The sequence below is a fragment of the Leucopleurus acutus genome, assembly GCF_964270905.1.
Source record: "Leucopleurus acutus genome assembly, chromosome: 3".
Classification (NCBI taxonomy): domain Eukaryota; kingdom Metazoa; phylum Chordata; class Mammalia; order Artiodactyla; family Delphinidae; genus Leucopleurus; species Leucopleurus acutus.
This window is the reverse complement of record NC_139145.1, coordinates 2880248-2896513: the sequence shown is the minus strand read 5'-3', so window position 1 is coordinate 2896513 and position 16266 is coordinate 2880248.

Genomic DNA, 16266 nt, shown 5'->3' with positions numbered 1-16266 from the left:
TTTTTGGCTGTGTTGGGCCTTCGTTGCTACGTGCAGGCTTTCTCTAGTTGCGGTGAGTGGGGGCTACTGTTCGTTGCAGTGTGTGGGCTTCTCGTTGCAGTGGCTTCTCATCACACAGCATGGGCTCTAGGCACACGGGCTTCCGTAGCTGTGGCTTGTGAGCTCTAGAGTGCAGGCTCAGTAGTTGTGGCGCACAGGCTTAGTTGCTCCACGGCATGTGGGATCTTCCCTGACCAGGGCTCGAACCTGTGTCCCCTGCATTGGCAAGAGAATTCTTAAGCACTACACCACCAGGGAAGCCCCTAGATGAAAATATTTTTGATTCTTACTTTGTCTTATGTTCCTAATATATGATCATGATGTGAGACCTGTGTTGTTGAAATGTCTTTTCTGGTTCCTGAACGATACTGGAATTTTCTGACTCAGTATTTATGCTCCCCTTAGTTTATATTACTAAAAGGTGTGTCTTCCATGTTTGTTGCTAGTGGATACCATATTTGTGTTCCTCACAGAAATTAGTAATTGTGGAAGGTCTTGGAAGACCTTCTGTCTCATCTGATTATGTTTATTAATTTGGCCTCTCTTCATTGTCCATGATCTTGGGTGGAAATTGCACACGAAACATTGAGTTAAGAAGAGCGACTTGTTGGTGTGAAGTTGAAAGCTACTATCCAGGTGGTTCTACTGAATTTTGTTGTCAGCTTGGGCAAGGTGGGAAGCTATGTATCCCAGAGTCCTTTTGTTAGTGGTTCTGAGTTAAAGTGTAGGGAAGAAAAAGATGCGTGAGGTCCAGGGCTTCCCTAGTGGTGCAGTGGTTAAGAATCCACCTGCCAATGCAGGGAACACGGGTTCAAGCCCTGGTCCAGGAAGATCCCACATGCCGCGGAGCAACTAAGCCCGTGCACCACAACTACTGGGCCTGCGCTCTAGAGCCCGTGAGCCACAACTACTGAGCCCGTGAGCCACAGCTACTGAAGCCCGCACACCTACAGCCCGTGCTCTGCAACAAGAGAAGCCACTGCAATGAGAAGCCCCCCCACCACAATGAAGAGTAGCCCCCGCTCGCTGCAACTAGAGAAAGCCTGCGTGCAGCAATGAAGACCCAATGCAAACAAAAATAAATTAATTAATTTAAAAAAAAAAAAAGATGTGTGAGGTCCAGAAAGCAGAAGTGAGGAATCCATGATTCTCGGATCTTCTGTACCATTAGGAGACGGAGATGCACAGCAACCTGGTAGGCCTGAGTTCCAGCACCATTTTCTGACTTCTGGCTCTGCCCATGTGGAACAGCCCCCAACCAGACACATGTTTGGCATTTGCGGACAATGAGAAACACAGGTATGGTATGAGGGAAACCCTTTTGAGTTCACTGTCTTTCTCATTGTCTCTGAGGACCATGGGTAAGTTCCTCTTGGTTCAGATCTCCAGTCTCTTCACATTGAGCTTCCCACTGTACTTGGCTTCTCAGTTTGTAATTTTCAGGTGTTTGGAAAATCCCAACCTTTTTTCTGTCCCAAGATCCACATGGGAACTGTTAGTGGCAGCTTGCAGTTCCCCAACCATGTGGAGCCCTGAGTCCACAGTCCCCATTTGTTGAGGTCTGCTGGGTCAGCACTTCCCCTAGTCCAAGTTTCCACAGAAATTGCTGGTGGTGCACACGGGGCCTTTTCTTGGGAAGTCTGCAGTAATTTCTAAGCCCCAGCCCTTGGTTCTGTTCCCAGTTTCCTTACTGGGATCTGCTGGTGGTTTAGTGTATAGTTCCCTATGTATTAGAATTTTCCCCCACAGTCCACATTGGGAAATGCTGATGGCAAGTGCAGTTCTCCATTTGTTAGGAATGAGTCCACAGTGCCCATCTGTGAGGCCTGCTGGTTTAATCCTTTCCCTGTCTCTAGTTCTTTGGTGGCTACTGGTGTCCACAGCTCCATTTCCTTGGTTACCATTGGATGCTGTTAATGTGCACATGAGGTAAAGGCTATTTGCTACATGGGAATTTCAGAAGCCATAGCCACAAAAGTTGGGCAAGGGATGCAAAGTTCAATGCTGTTAAAGCACTTGCCACCTAACTCAGACACCCATGTTAGGTTAAGTTGGTTACGAAATGGGTTAGATTGATACTGGGTCACCCTCAAACCTCAAGATTAATTGTCATGTAGTGAGGTACAGCGTAATACATCACACATCTTCCAACCCAGCATCATGTCCCTTTTAGTTATCAGATTGTCTCGAGAGACCCAAAAGCTTAGCTAAAAATACAAAACGAGTAATACAATGGGATCCTTAAAATCTAAAGAGTCAAGTGTATCCCCTTCTGGCACACTTGCTTTTTTTTAATATCTAAGAACGGTGGTCCCAGAAGCTGTAGATATTTGTAGTAATGGCAAAATCTTGCTAAGCTTGTTTTGTTTCCTGAGAACTTGGCTTGGTAACTGTCATGTTGGGGGCCTCAAAACATGGCCAGACTGAAATGTGGATTGCACCTAACCTAACAGACTAGCGTCCTACATAACTGCTGTCAGCCCCCAGGGGAATTGCAATGCCCATTAGAAGAACCTCTCTAATTGGATAAGATCATTTCAGAGGTGCACTCAGGAGTTCCCAAATGAAACAAACAGAATGGGATACTTACTTTAATTGGCACCCAGAAGCTCCCCAAAGGCTTCAGAATTCCAAAAATACCTTCATTAAAAGCTTCCTTGCAAAAAGCTAATGAAAAATTAATGATATAAAAGGCAACATAAATCCAACAAGTTAACAGCCTCATATACACCCTCATACCTACCTTGAAAGGAGGATCCCTCCCAGAGTTGATGAGACTCAGAGATTTTCTGATAAACTGCTGCATTATTCTCTTTAACAGCCTAGGGGAAACTAAAATTAAAATTAATTTAAAACCCTAGCCAAATTCTAGTAAAAATCAGAGCTATGCTCTCCACTTTCTACCTCACTCAGAACCTGCAGATGTGATCCTGGAAAAACTGGCAAAATCAGCTAAGGGTGAAAATTCTTATCATAGCACTCCCAAATCTCTGTCTGTACTGCCCAGTCAAGAGAGGGAAATAACATTTCACAGCTGTTCCTTTCCAAAATCCATACCAACTGGTTATTGGTCCTTTCTCTCCCAGGGATAGATTTGGTTCCTTGCATGTCTTATTTTATGTCGTAGGAACTTGGCTGGGGGACTTCCCTTGGTGGCACAAGTGGTTAAGAATCCGCCTGCCAGTGAAGGGGACACGGTTCGAGCCCTGGTACGGGAAGACCCCACATGCCGCAGAGCAACTAAACCCGTGCGCCACAACTGCTGAGCCTGCGCTCTAGAGCCCACGAGCCACAGCTACTGAAGCGCACGTGCTTAGGGCCCATGCTCCACAACAAGAGAAGCCACCATAATGAGAAACCCACGCACTGCAACGAAGAGTGGCCCCTGCTCACCACAACTAGAGAAAGCCCACGCACAGCAATGAAAACCCAATGCAGCCAAAAGTAAATAAATAAATAAATAGGAAAAAGAAAAAACTTGGCTGAGCTTTCTGCTTTCCTGGGACATACAAGTTGATGGCGCTTTCTTTGGCTCTTTTGTGAGTGACTCTAGATATCGTGAAGATAATATATTTTGTACGTCTTTGGGGACACTTCTTGAATCCAAGACGTTGTTCATATTGCCAAAAACATTCACTGCTCCTGGCTGAAACCTGACACGACATTTGAAAGGACTTAATAACTTTAAACCAGAAATTTGGCCAGATTAGAAGCTGATATGCAGAGCCTGAAAGAAAAAAATTTTGTTAGGCCTTTTACCTTAAGTTAAATGTACCCATAGGGAAAGAAGAACATTCCAGCAAAGGTGGAGAGGTGGAGCAACGCATGATATCATTTACACTACAACCCAATTCTTTGAGGAACTGAGAGCAACTGTACTTACCTTAACAAATAAAAAAAAACAGCTGTAGAGGCAATCCAATATCTATTTCTTTTTACCAATCCTAAAACCTTCCCTATTTATCTCAAAAAGCTTTTAAGTTATTGGTCTTAGGAAGACAGAGTCCTTCTTAGAGGAATTTATATCATTTCCCTGTGCCTTTGAGATAAAAAAACGTTAACTCCTAATCTAGGCCGTATGTTTAAAGTACAAACTTCAGGGATGTATTTGTAATGAGAAGTAAAAGGAAAGGGGAAAAGTTATTTTCAACCTAGAAAAACAAGAAACCCTTAAAGTGTCTTCTAAGGTCTCTGTTTGGATCTATGTGTTTGTGTATGTCTATGAATGTACATTAAAGATACGGTGTTTTTTTTTACCTCTGGATGGTATTGACAAAATTAATTTATATTGTAAAAGGAGCTCTATTTAATTGCCTTAAAGAAAATAAGCACTTATATGAATTAAATTCCCAGAACTGTAGTGGAAACTAACCAAAATGCTTTTCAGGTTCACGTCATCTGGGAGAATATTCACTAGTGAAGCTAATTTACCTTTGTTGGTTTAATTAAAATAGGCTTGTCTTTAGAGTTATCAGCATTAAATATAAAAATTTTACTTAGAGGGGAGATATGGGAACATATGTATACGTATAACTGATTCACTTTGTTATAAAGCAGAAACTAACACACCATTGTAAAGCAACTATACTCCAATAAAGATGTAAAAAAAAAATTTTAGACGCAAGAGGGAGGGGATATATGTATACATAAGCTGATTGACTTTGTTATACAGCAGCAACTAACACAACAACGTAATGCAATTATACTCCAATAAAGATGTTAAAGTTTTTTTTTACTTAAGTTTACCTAAAGTCAAGTAACTTCAGTTTATCTCTTACAAAATTTGTCAGGAAAAAATATAACGATTTAATTAAATTTTCAAAACTAATCGAAACATAATAGTTGAAAACAAACAAATAGATTGCAAGATAAAAAGGTTTTAGGTGAATTTTCCAAAAGACTCCCCAAGTCTTTTGGTAACCTAGAATCTTAAGGTTTTCCTAAGTTAAATGATGATTTAAGTTAAATACATGGAATATCCAGATCATTTCCAAATAAGAAAAAATACTGAAACATTAGTTACTGAGCATAGGTTTATCCACTTTTTGCTTCCTTTTATGGAGGAATTAAAGATATTCCATTGGTAAAAATGAGAAATTTTCTATGAAACAGCACGTTTCTAGAAAGTATAAACAGTTCTTGTAAGTCTGACAATTCTCCAAATGTTAATGTAAAGACAGTTGCTTACTTCTTAGTTCTAATTGTTAAGAATTCTAATTAATACATGTAATTAAAACTACTAAAAATAATTAGGGAAATAATTCTATTTTTGAGGAAAGTAAGATATGTTTTTTGTTTAGAAACAGTATGAGGTCCAGTGGTTAAGACTCCCTGCTTCCACTGCAGGGGGCATGAGTTCCATCTGTGGTGGGGGAACTAAGATCCTGCATGCCGTGTGGCACGGCCAAAAAAAAAGAGAAAAACAATTAAAAAAAAGAGAGAAAGTGATTTTGTCCTAAAGTAAAGCTGGTTATTTCCAAGAGAAAGAGAACAAGGGATAAACTAAAATGGACATAGAAAATTACAGAAAATTTATAAGAATGGAATCGGGGAAAATTTTTGTGTGTGATCAATAAATAAATATAAGAATTTTTAAAATTAGCTTTAATATCAATAGTGTACTTATGTAAAACTGGGACTTCATTTAAATAACTAAGTTTGCTGAGAACTGTAATAGAGCGCTGCAGTGTGCGGCCCTTAGCGCTAGGCCGTTGCTACGAGAAGTTACCCCTCACCCCCCACCACCCCCACCCTGTTACCAGGCAACTGTTACCGGGAGACCATTAACGCGGGAAGGTTAGAGCCACGTTAGAGCTCATGCTCAGCCATTGGTCGGCACAGTGGGCCCCGCCCCAAGCTAGCAACTGTCAATGGACGATCGTTAAAGGGCCCATTCAGCCATTGGTCGGTGCTGCAGTGGGCCCCGCCCCAAGCGAGCAGCTGTCAATGAGCAACCAGTGGAGGGGCATCGAGCCAAGGGTCGCCGGAGTGGTGGTCGTCAGGTGGAGAGTAGGGTAAGAGGCAGATCCTGGCCTTCTCCCCGGGGCCCTCCAGCTCACCCGGCCTCGGGTTGGCGGGTGAGCTGGGGGGCCCAGGGAACAGGCTGGGGGTGTGTCCTGCAGGGTTCCAGAGCCCTCACCAGGACCACCCACTGGCCGCGCCCAGGTCCTGAGGGGGTGGTGAACCTCCCCCCCATCCCCGCCTCTGCGACCTCATGGCAATGGTAGTCTGCGTGGGACACAGTCTGTGGGACCTGGCCCCCGCTGTTTGGGTGGCCTGAGGAGCCTGAGGGCCATTGGGTCATGGGTGCCTGGCTCCCTCAGCGATGGCAGCTGGGCAGGGTCTGGGGACCTGGCCCTGAGGGAGCCACCAACCGAGATCTGCCTCCTCTTAGCCAGCACCTGGACCTCAGAGAGTGAAAGTTGTGTCTTGGGACCTTGCCTTTTCTTGTCAGAACAGAGAGTAACATTTGTTTGGTGGAGGTTTACAGGAATATCGTGACCTGACCGTGACCTGACCTCAAGAGCAAAGGCTCCGACACCAAGAAGTTGGCAACAACTAACTACGCCCCTCCCTCACTTTTCCTATAAAAGGGCTTTGCTGAAAGCTTTCGGGGAGTTTGGGGTTTTTCAGGCATGAGCCACCCATCTCCTTGCATGACCCTGCAATAAACCTTTCTTTGTTCCAAACTCCAATGTTTTGGAATTGTTTAGCCTCACTGTGCGTTGGGCACACAGACTTGCGTTTCGGTAACAGTTCTCCTTGGGCCTATGAATGCTTGAATGGCTACCGCATAGCGGGCAATGCCTCTCACATTATCTAGCTGGGCTGCCACCTGTTTACAAACTTACTGAGACACCTTATTGCTCAACTCCCCTAAATTTACATTGTTAATTTAGAAAGGATTTTCCAGGAGGCGTCGATGACTCAGGATTTGCTTCCTTTGGCAGGACCCTACTTCCTGGTGAGGAATAAAGGTGAATGACACTTGATCAGGAACTGCCCCATAACTTCTGAAAGTATGACAGAATCCACAGCTGCCCAGCAAAGAACCTTAGACACTCTCGCCAGAGTTTTTCCTGATAATAGGATAGGCCTCGGTTATCTAACAGCTGAGCAAGGAGATGTGACTGCTGTGGCCAGCACCCCCTGCTATCTGGATTAACACCTGGGAAATTTGAAACTCAGTTACATGAGCTCACTGAGCAAACCCCTTGGCTGAAAGAGATGACTCTTTCGGTGGGGTCTTTCTTTGACTTACTTGATTTTCGATGGTTTGGATCTTGGGGAACATGGCTCTGAAGTGCACTCCGAACATTGGGCATTTTCCTGCTTATAATAATAACAATCATCGTCGTCGTCGTCATCATCTTTCTGGTGCACTGTATTCATTCAAGAGCTTTATTTTGTTTTATTTTTTAAATTTTAATTAATTAATTTATTTATTTCTAGTTGTCTGCAGTGAACATGGATTACTTGTAAAATTAGAAAGAAAACAATAAATGCCATTAAAAACAAAAAACCTGGGCATTAACTATCCCGCTGTGTCCCCTTCATCCGTACTGCATATATTTTGTTATCTAGGTCTTTAACTAATTGTAGTTATATAAAACTCGTCTCATTTCCATTACAATGTCTTTTGGCCCCAGGGATGATAAATCGGTTTTGATTTGGGGTTTTTTTCTTTTGCAATTTGGTATAGACTGACGTCCTTTTAGTGCACGTCGCTTTTTTTCTTTTTCCCCTCCCACCCCTGCGCCCAAAATGCACATCGCTTTAAGCCCATTGCAGATACTGGGGTTTTTTTTAATTTTTTTTTTTTTTACAAATTGGTTTGTTAACACCAAAATAGTGGCTGGCAGTTGAATCAATACACAAAAATGGTATAGTCCTAGAAGGATAATAATAGATTAATAAAGTGAATGAAGGGCTAAGCGCAGGAAGATTGTAAATATCTTTGAACAAGAGATATTTGATATAAAATGATACATACTCTTTGATTCTATTTACATGCAATATAAAACAGGGAAAATTATTGTATACTTAGGTGATGAAACTAGAGGGAGAAAGGAAATGACCTTTTATAAGTTTAGGATATTGGTGACTGAGCGGGCAGGTGGCTCTCCTGACAGGTCATCATAACCACTGGGATGTGAGGTGTAGCCGCAGCCTCTCTTTCTTGTCTAGTTTGTGATGTCATGATGTTTATTTTGTCATATTTCTGTCGAGTGTACATTTTATGCATTTTTCTGCATTGCGTTTTCAAATATAAAATGCTGTGATATCATCAATATAACTCACCATAGTACCACATTTATAAAAAGCTATCTCAAATAATCTCAATGCATGGATAAAAAGTGTTTCATACTATTTAACATCCATGACAAATTTCTTACTAATTTAAGAATAGATGAGAACTTTCATAATCTTTTGAAAGGCATCTTCAAAATTTTTTTTCATGATAGAAAGTATATATAAGTAGTCAAAGGTCACTTATTCAATAAAATTGCATACCCATCACCCCTTTAGCAGTCTCCTAGATAACCTAGCTGGTGCCAGGAGAAATAGGTATTTGAATTATAAAGGAAGAAAAAAAGTATCTTGTTGCTGAAACAGTTGTGCATATAGAACCTCAAAACCACATGGGGGTAACCATAAAAACGAAAGTGATTAACAGGTTTTCAGAATGCAAACCATATAAAAATAAACATCAATACCTTTCTAATCGTTACCAAAAAGAAGTTGAGTGTATAACTTAAAAGTTAACATGTCCAAAGGTAAAAATGAAATTATTCAATTATCAAAATAAGTCTAATTAATGAAACATATAGAGAGAACCGTATGCAAAACATTTTTAATTATATTGAATGACATCAAAGCAGACTAAAATAAACGGAATGATGGAAAGGGTTCTAGGAAAGGAGAGAGCCATGTCACCACGATGTCAATATTTCACAAAGAGCTGTATGGTTTTTTTTTTATATGTATACATTTATTTTATTTATTTATTTTTGGCTGCGTTGGGTCTTTTTTTAATATATAAATTTATTTATTTATTTTTGGCTGAGTTGGGTCTTTGTTGCTGTGCGCGGGCTTTCTCTAGTTGCAGTGAGCGTGGACTACTCTTCGTTGCGGTGCGCAAGCTTCTCATTGTGGTGGCTTCTCTTGTTACGGAGCACGGGCTCTAGGCGCGTGGGCTTCAGTAGTTGTGGCGCACGGGCTTCAGTAGTTGTGGCTCGCGGGCTTAGTTGCTCCGCGGCATGTGGGATCTTCCCGCATCAGGGCTTAAACCCGTGTCCCCTGCATTGGCAGACGGATTCTTATCCACTGCGCCACCAGGGAAGTCCGGGGATAAGGTTTTATTGTCCAGAATACATTAAAAACCTCACACATCAGTAACAAAAATGCAAACAACCCAGTTAAAAAAAACAACAAAGGACTTGACCTGCTGGAAGTCAAAGGCACAGTAATATATTTTCAATTTCATGCATCAAAATGACATACTGATATTTTACATGAAGTTCACCAAAGATACACCGTCCAGGTAAGCATGTACAAAGCAACCCCGTAAGTAACCATGACCCCTTACAAAGTTGGGAAAGAATGCTAATCTTCTAAGAAGCTACGTTGTTAGGGTCAGAAGAAAGGAAAAAAAAAAAAGGATCTTTATGGTTGAGCAGGCATCCCATCTTTGAGGAGGTCTGGTTAATATATAAGGCAGATACTCACTGCCCACTAAAGGGGAGGGAGGGAGGAGGCCAAAAAAGACAGAGAGAAATTTACATTTAAATTTTATTGTCCTGCCTCAAAATATACATTGTATTTCATAAAATGGATAAATGAAATATAGTCTGTACATAGGATGGAGCAGTATTTAACCATAAAATGGAAGAAAGCTCTGATATGCTGCAATGTGAATGAACCTTGAAATTATTATGCTGAGGAAAAAAGCCAGACACAAATGGCCAATATTGTATTATTCCATTTAGATATATAAAATGTCCAGAATAGGTAAATCCAGTGAGACAGAAAGTATTTTAGTGGTGATCAGGAGGTAGTGTTATCATGGATATAAAATAGCCTTATAATTTGTTTTTTTAAATGAAGATATATTTCACATACTCTCACATACGTTCACACTTTTAAGTGTAAAACTCAGTGGCTTTTTGTACATCGCACAGCTGTGCAACCATCGCTATACAATCTGAATAAGGAAATATAGACTTCTACGTTTCAAAATTCACTTGGACTGACTAAAGCCTGATCGGACACAAATTTCTTTGCAGTGTAAAATGCACACCTGAGAACGGTGACATTTCACACCTGTGTATGTGCTGAGGCTGCAGGGAGGCTGGGGCCTCGGGGTCCGACTTCCCAGGGGGAAAGGTCCCTGGCTTTTGGGTTGCTGATCTCAAGCCCCAGAGGCAGGAAGCGGGGACGAAAAGTGGGACCTCCCCGTGTCAAGGGTCACACTTCAAAACCTAGCCTGACCCTGCCTTGCACGTGTTGATGTCACTGAGAGTTTGGTTCTTAACGGGCACATTCCCCCGGTGACTTCTCCCCGGTCAGTGTCCTGACTCTGGAGTTCACGAAGCCCTGTGTCTCGTTCTTTCTCATCCTCACTCCCGATATGGAGCGATCCGCGGGGAAACTGAATCTGGACTTCCAGGTGCAGGAGGAGGACACAGGGGAGCCGCCCAGCTGCGAGCAGATGCCACACGGACCTCCTGGCTGGGAGCGGGTTCTTGCACGGAGGCCAAGTCCCGGGCTGGGGAATCAGCGACGCGTGTCCCAGTGGCCTGTCACTCGGAGCAGGGGCGGGGCCTGGTTGAACTGTCCAGTCAGCGGAGACTGGGCGGGGTCTCGACAACCAGCCAATCAGGGTAGGAAGGGACCAGGAGGACTGCCCATCGGGGCGGGGGCGGGGCAAGGGTTACCGCCCAATCAGGGCTCGGGCCCCGGAGCGCCGTCCAATGAAGGCGGGCGACGGGCGCGTTCCGAGCCTCCGGAAGTTTCTCTCAGCGGCCCGCACGCTGGTGCGAACTTGTCTCGCGCGGCCTTAGGTGTCGCGTCCCCGTCGGTCTTACCTGCCCAGGTCGGAGGGTCGCCTGGAGGACTCTTCAGAGAACCCGGAAGGAGGCGGAGATGGTGAGCTCGCGGCCCGGGGCCCGAACAACGAAAAAGCTGCTTCGAACTGGCCGGACTTGCCGGAAGAAGCAGTCTGGCCAGGGTCTCCCTGCGTCCCACCCACTCCCGTGTCCAGACCCAATTCTCCCCCTCGGCCGCGGGGAGGGGACCCGGCTTCCAGTCCCGGGATCCCAACTTGACTCTCCCCCTTGGCGGCGGATTGGGGTCCGGGCATCCGGACTGAGCCCTTGGCGGAGTGGGCTTGCGAGGGAGGAAAGGACGGTCAGAAGCTGGGGGCGAGGGAGGTCTTCCCTGGATCTGACAGATAAAGTCGAGCCCGGACTTGGCAAGGAGACTGAATTGCAAATACTGTTGCGATAGCGCCGAGGCTCGGATCTCAGAGATATGTAAGCCTCTCCAACCGCGCAGAAAAAGGCTTTTTCTCTTCTGTGTGAGGAGGGAAGTTGGGCGAGTGAGGGCGGTGCGCGGACTGCGGGTCAGTGTGGCTGGACTGAACAGGGTCCCCTGGGTCTCCTATTCTCTGGAGAAGCTGACCAGGGGCTTGTTCGGAACCTCAGTGCTGCTCAGGTGTGGGGCCGACCCAGCGTTCCCTCCTCCTGTGGGGAGGGAGCCTGATGATGTGCGTAAGAAATGGGACGGGGAAAAGTTGGTGGAGCCCAGATGTGTGAGTAGGTCAGGAGGACCGGACCTCCTAATGTCAAAGGTCAAAGTCAAACTGGCTCCTGCTTTGTTATAAAGCAGAAACTAACACACCGTTGTAAAGCAACTATACTCTAATAAAGGTGTTAAAAAAAAAACCCACCAAAAAACTGGCTCCTGCAATGCCTGCAGTGGTGTCACAGAGTGTCTTTGTTCTTAAAGGAAGGGCACAGATCCACAGTGACATTGCCCTCCATCCGTCCCCTGACCCAGGAGTTCCCCAGGTCCTCCTCTATCATGTTCAATAATAATCAGTATTGAGGCTGCAAAGAACAAAGCGGTTTATTTGGGGGTCTTAAGAATTTCAATTTGGGGTACACAGGTTCTGGCAAAACCAGAGTGTTCTGGGGAAGAGAAAGAGTCAGGAGTTTATAAAGCACAAGCCACAAGGTTGTTAAAGTTGTCTGGCAGAAATTATGATTGACTCTGACAGACGCGGAGGAAAATTCAAGTAACCATTAAATTAAGAAGAAAGGGAATTTTATTCGAGCCAAACTAAGGATTATAACCCAGGAGACAGTCTCTCAGAAGCTCTGAGAACTGTTCCACCAGTTAGAAGTCGAAAACACAGTCATGTAGATTTTTGAGATGAAAGATCGTACATCAAAATGACATACTGACATTTCACATAAAGTTCACCAAAGATACATAGTCCAGGTAAGCACGTACAAAAGGAGTAAGACAGAAGTTACATTGCTAGCCTCAAAAGAAAGGGAAAATTTTGATCTTTACGTTTGAGAAGGCGTTCCCATCTTTGAAGAGGTGTGGTTACCGTGTAGTGCATATGCTTAAACACTAAGTGGGGAGGGAGGAGCTCCAAACAGACGGAGAGAGAGCGTTTTATGTTAAAATTTACTTGTGCTTTCTCACAGTATAAATTTTATTTCATCACACAGGGAAGGAAATATTTGTCCTTGAGGGATAGGCTGTCACGAGTTATTTAGGGGAAGGGTCCAATAAGTATCTTGACTTTCTGGGTCATTGGGCAGATGTTCTGGATGCCTGCGTTAAGTCAGTAAGTGGTCAAAAGTTCAGATTCCATCTGGGCCGAGACCTGCATAAGCCCCACTTCCTCAGTGGCCTCCTGGCTCCATTTTAGAGCGCTCTCTTAGCAATACTGACTCCATTTTGATTTTCCTTTCACACCTGTCCCCTCGTGCCCCAGCCCTCGGACTAAAGGGCAGGGGCAGCCCTGGACAGGTGGGGATACTAGGAGGGGAGACTGAGTCAGCACTTTTCTGTTTAGGAGAAAAGGGTCTGCAAGCTTTGGGCTGATGCTGTGTGGCCAGGAGCAGATTCTGCGCATAGCCCAGGATCCTGGCGGCCAGGTGTGGCGTCCCATAGAAAGCCAGGCGGTAAAGGGCTGAAGGCAACAAACGGCACTTCCGCCCTGCTCCGCCACGTGACCTACAGCTGGCCCTTCTCTCAGAATCAAGCGTGCAACGTTGTCAATCAGGGCCTGAAGGGGGTCCATCCAATCAGGGCGCGAGGGATCGAGCCTCATCCAATCAGAGCCGGGGGCGGGCGCATCCCCCCTGCGGGGACGTCGCTCTCCGCCTCCTGGGAGTCCAGCGCGCCACATGGGGTCCTGGTGTCCACTCGCTGTCCCTCTCACCTGCGCGGGCGGTCGGGCCGCAGGGCCGCGGAGAGGACGCCGTGAGAACCGAGAGCAGGGCTGAGATGGTGAGTGCGCGGGCCATGCGCTGAGACCCGCCGGGGCTCGTTCCAACTGGCCGGAACGGGCCGCGGGCCCCGTCTCCCTGTCCGCAGTCCGCACTCAACTCTTTACCCTCACCCACGACGTGGGTCAGGAGTCCTGTCCCACCCACGCACAGGGTCTGAGCGCCCTGATCTGTTCCTGGGCCGGGAGGGCAGGGGGTGGGGTCCGAGGGAGCACCAGCGGAGCAGACACTCAGGCGCTGGTGGGGAGGGGACCCGCCCTGGACCTGACAGATGAAGTCCAGCCCAGACTTGTCAAGCAAGGAGCCTGTATTGCGAATGCTGTTGCGATAGCGCCGAGGCTGGGATCTCAGAGAGGTGCCAGCGTCTCCAACCACACAGCAAAGGGCTTTTCTCTTCTCTGTGAGGCGGGTGAGAGCAAGGCTGTTTTTCAGGATCGGGGCTCCCTGTGGTCAGCGCATTCTCGGCCCAGGTCTGCAAGGGCTTGTTCTGCAGCTCATTGTCGCTTGGGGTGGGGCTGCGGGTGAGGGTGGGGTTGAGGTGGGGGAGAAACCTAAAATCAGGGGCCTGTGGGTGAGAAGCCTGATCAAAGGTGGGCTAAGAAATAGTCGTTGACCTTAAAAATAAAAATCAGCTGTTTACCAGCAAAAATGGGTTTATTTGGGAACAACAAAGAATTGCAGTTTGGGACAGACAACGAATAGTAAAAGCCATATGCAAGTCCAAGGAACTTATTTACTGGAGAGAAAGGATGGAGTTGGGAGAGGTTATAGTACTGAAGCAACTTCCACTGGAGAAAATGGAGAGTTCAGGGTGATGCTGGTTTCTCACTGGCTAGCTGCTGGGGTAGCCAGTTTCTTGAGAAGATGCCATGCATGCACATCTTTTCCTGTTGTGGCCTTCAATTGATGATTCTTTCTTGTTTCCATTTGTTCTGTTGGGGTCTCTAATTGACACTTGTTCCTGTAACTGACATCACGTGGTACTGGCCGAGGCTCCCTCTTCTCCCCACCAACATCTTTTTTAGTGAGTTTTCTCTTAATTTTCACATGGCCACTGAGAATACTTGGTCAAGCCTGTAGCATAAAATAATCTAAACTTCAAAACAAGAGACCTTTATCCAAATGAGTTCCTGCAGGGGAGAAGGGTCTGCTGCACCAGGCACAGGGGGCTCTGCAGGAAAGGGGACATCTGACCCTAAGATCTGCAAGCGTCTCAGGAGTTGGGCAAAGAGAGTTTTTCTCTTATACAGAGGAGTAAACATCACCAGGAGGGACCAGGTGTGATGCTCGGATAGCAGATCCCTGAGGCCAGCCTGTCCTTAGGGGTCTGTCGTCTGGCTGCGGTGAGGCCAGGTCAGGGGGAAGGAGAGGAGCTGAACCAAAGTTTGGCCAACAAGCGTTTGTTCTGCTTGGTCAGTGGGGGGAACAGTTCCACTAATCACTGATGAGGTGGAGATGGGGCTTTGAGGGGACTGCGTCTGGCCTTGTCCTGGATAAACAGGGGGCCTCCGTGTGAGTCTTATCTGAGTCAGGTGGGGCACGGGGGTGGTTTCTTGCAGCCTGCCGTTTTCCAGAAGACCAAAGGGTGGGGGATCCTTTCACCTCCCATCGAAGTTTCCAGGAGCACAGGGCTCAGGGAGGGTTCAGCATTGTCCCCTGACACCTGTGAGCAGCCTCCTCTGGGTCCAGCTCAGCACTAATAGCTTCCCCTGATCCAGCTTCCGGTTTCAGCAAGTGTAAAATTCTGCATTCTTTTGCCTGGTTTCTTCTCCTTAGTGAGGGTAGTAAGCGTCTCAGGTCTTTGCCCTTTCCTGCTGACTTGTATTATTCTGGGCCTTTGGGCCTTAACCAGAGATGCCTCTGGGGAGAAGTGTCTCAGTACAGAAAATGTTTTCTCTTCCATTAGAATTTCAGGAAATGCAGGCAGTCCCACCCCTTCATGTGAAATGGGTGGAGAGATGGATTTAAAAGATTCAGAGAAATTGTAATGACTCTTCCATGCAAAGTGCAGAGTTCTGACACTGTCTGAATCTGGTCCACTAACTGTTACTACCTGGTCAACAGAGGTTAGTGGAAATTCTGTGGAATGTGACCAGTGCTACTGAGACTTGCTCACTTCTTTTTAGACGAGTTACAGCTCGTCCTCATGAGGATATTAGTGAACTGATGCCTGTCTTCTGAAAGGGATGAGCAGTATCCTGTTCCTCAAATCATAAAAGTGCCCCAGAATTTCCCTAGGTGAAGGAAGGTGGCCTTGGGTACTGCTGTCCACCCTACCCCACTCCTACGCCGGTGGCCTCCAGGCCATAGCACCACCACAGAAGGATCTGTTTGTGGCATGAGCGTAGGGGAGGGGATCCACCTGCAGGAATGCTAGGGGTGGTTTGTCCTCTGAGGTTCTGCTGCCCTCAGCTGTTCCCTGACCTTTGCTTTTGGCTTCATCCAAGAGAGTTGATGCTCTGAGTGTGATGTGTGCACCCTGAGTGAGTCTGTGAAGGTCAGGCGTGGAGAAGGCTCCTTGAGCTCAACTGCTATTGCGAGGGTTGATGAATTGGAGAGTTTCTCTGGGTCAGAACTTCAACTTGAGCGTTTCCTCCTGGGTGAGAATTGAGACCCAGAAGGAGGGGGCATTTCCACACTGAGAGAGGCAGCACAGGCGTGTGGAGCTCTGGAGCTCGGTCCCTCCTCCTGCCCTGGG